This window comes from Trichechus manatus, unplaced genomic scaffold (genome assembly GCF_000243295.1).
Source record: "Trichechus manatus latirostris isolate Lorelei unplaced genomic scaffold, TriManLat1.0 scaffold00113, whole genome shotgun sequence".
NCBI lineage: Eukaryota > Metazoa > Chordata > Mammalia > Sirenia > Trichechidae > Trichechus > Trichechus manatus.
In genome coordinates this window covers 5454314-5457488 of record NW_004444049.1, presented here as the reverse complement: position 1 = coordinate 5457488, position 3175 = coordinate 5454314, and positions in this window count along the sequence as shown.

Genomic DNA, 3175 nt, shown 5'->3' with positions numbered 1-3175 from the left:
TGGCCCTCGTGGTGCTTCCACCCTAGCCCAGTGTCTTGGTCATCTAGTGCTGCTATAACAGAAATACCACCAGTGGATGGCTTTTAACAAAGAGAAATTTATTCTCTCATAGTCTAGTAGGCTACAAGTACAAACTCAAGGCATCAGCTTCAGGAGAAGGCTTTCTGTCAGCTCTGGAGAAAGGTCCTTGTGATGCATCAGTCTTCCCTTGGTATGGGAGCATCTCAGCACAGGAACCTCAGGTCCAAAGGATGTGCTCTGCGCCTGGCACTGCTTTCTTGGTGGTATGAGGTCCTGATGTCTCTCTGCTCACCTCTCTCCTTTATATCTCAAAAGAGACTGGCTTAAGACACTACCTAATCTTGTAGACCTCATCAATATAACTGCCACTAACCCATCTTATTACATCATAGTGATAGGATTTACAACACATAGAGAAATCACATCAGATGACACAACGGTAGACAATCATACAATACTGGGAATCATGACCTAGCCAAGTTGACAGATATTTTTGGAGGACACAATTCAATCCATGACACCCATGTCATGACCATTCAATCCATGACCATTACAGTAGCCCCCTCACTGGTCTCCCTACTGCCACCCTCGCTGACCCCCACTCCCCTACAGACACACACACACATCATCCTCCCAATAGCAGATCCCATGGCTTCCAGACACCACACCTTCCCACTACGTGAAGCCTCAGATGATGTGGCCGACTTGCCTCTCCAACCTCACTTCCTACATCCTTTCTTCCGCTCAACCTCATGATCCATCACATACACACCAGGCTCACTCCCGCTCTGGGGCTTTTGCACCAGCTGTTTCCTCTGCTGGTCAAGCTCTTCCCTGCTCTCTGCATCGCTGGCTCAAATCTAAGCACCTCCCACCTGTCACTATCATATCACGCTACTTAAACATTCCACATCACACTAATCATTGCCTTATTTCTTTGTGCCCTGCATCCCAGAATCCCCAGTGCTTAGCATACAGTAGATGCTCAATAAATATTTGTTGCATGAATTAAGAAATGAATGAGTAATTGCCCTGTAACCAGCACTGGGCTGAGTGTTGGGTAAACAGTGGTGAGCTGAGCAGAAGGTCCCTGGTGTTTGCCTGAGGTCACATGTATTGTCAGGCTCCAGAGCTGCCCATAAACTACAGGCCACCCACTGGCAGCCTGGGGTCAAATCTCACCCTCAAAGGTGTTTTGTTTGACCCAGCCCATGTTTTTAAAAAATTTGAGCCAACATTTTAAACATTGGTAGATCTCCCATACAAATCTGTACCTCTGGCTTCTCTTGGGAAATGCAAAGATGTGGCCTCGTTGGGCTTCTGTATCCTTACCCCAGTGATAAGACTGACTGAACCCAAGTTGTGACTGCCACTTTAACAAGGCGCATTCCCCGCAGTCCCCACCACACTCGGGGCTCTAGTCTCTCCCCGACACCACTGTCAGTAGGCTTTTATCACTGAACTTGCACTACTGTTTTTCTTATAATAAAGAGATGTGCTCTCTATCTATGTCCCTATCAAAACCTGGAAAATGAAAGGTTGAACGGATTACATCAGTCAAGAAAAATGAGATATTCATTCATTCAACCAAGAGTGATTGATAACCCACTGTGTGCCAGGCACAGCTGTAGATGCTGAAAATATAGTAGTGAAGGACACCGACAACAATCTCTCCCTCATGGTGTCTCACTTCATGTATTGTATAACTTCCTTTGTGGACTGGCTGGCTTCACCCATTTTCCTTACCCACCTGGCCCCTCTAAACAAGAAGACTGCCTCCTGTACCCAGGGCCTCCTGGGAAGACTTCCTTATAGTATCCACTGAGCAGCTAGTGTGTGCTGGCCTGAGTCAGGGTGAGGCACAAAGAAAGAGCTCACTAAATGCTTATTGAATGAATGAACTAAAGTCACCTTTTTCCTAGACAGACTGTTAGTCAATTTTGTTTTTCCAGAATTTAACTCAAAGGATAAGTACATAGTAGGTGCTCACTTAATGCCAGTTGAATGATAGGGTCCAGGGTAAAAGTGGAGGGTTGACAGGGTAGTGTGGGCTGTGTGAAGGCAGAGCCCTGGGCAAGGAAGGAGAAGAGGCAAGCATTAATGTTCCATCAGGAGATCAAAAGTGAGCCTGGAAAAAAAAAAGAAAAAAATGAGCTTGGATGGTACAAGTGGTTTGTGCTCGGCTGCTACTAAGAGTTTGCAGTTCGAATCTACTCAGCAGCGCCACAGAAGAAAGTCCTGGCAAACTGTTACAGCTAAGAAAACCCTAGGGGGCAGTTCTGCTCTGTAACACATGTGGTTGCCGTGAGTCAGAATCAACTCAATGGCAACAGGTTTGTTTTTTTTTTTTTTTGGGTCAAGAGATCACATCACCCGCATGGTGACCCTAGGAGGTAGGTGACATGATTTGGGGGTGACAGACAAGGAAATAGGCTGGAAAGGAAGCAAGTGGAGGAGGGGCACTCAGAGGCCCATCCACCCTGTAAGTCTGTGCTCTTCCTGCCCACCAAGGGGGCGCTCCACAAAGTCCTGAGGAGGGATGTGAAGGGCTTCTGGAAGCTTCCTCCCTCTTGTAAATATACCATCTTCAAATAGAAGCCTGAAAGTTCACCACTGGTAGGTTATTTCTCTTTTGACTGGAAATACTCCTGACTTTGAACCGTGTGAATTCATTCATGACACCCGTTTCCTCTCAATCCGTTCCAGCAAACATTTCACATTGTGAGAAAGTTGTATGTTTGGTAAGGACTCTACGATGTGAATTTATTTCATATGAAGGGAGGCTAAAAAGAGGAATGAGGTCCCATCCTGCCCTTAGCAGATCTGCTGGTAAAAGAAGTCCAGCAATGGCCAATGTGTCCCAGTAAAGTGCCTCCTGGGGGCCACCAAGTGCTCTTGGGCTTCTGTGTGTGTGTGGGAGCATCCCTCCAACTGGGCCTGGGGGACTGGGCAGAGCATGACGAATGGGCTGAACCTCAGCTAAGGGTGGCGTGGAAGAAGCTGCCGGTGAGCTGGGTAGCTGCTGCAGCGGGCAAAGGAGGCTGGGCCTGACCCAGTCAGGATCCTTGGCTTCCTTGTAGCGGATTCCCCCCAGGCCTTGCTGCACCTGATATCCGGCCATTTGAAACAAGGATAAGGGCTTGTGTGGGGGTGG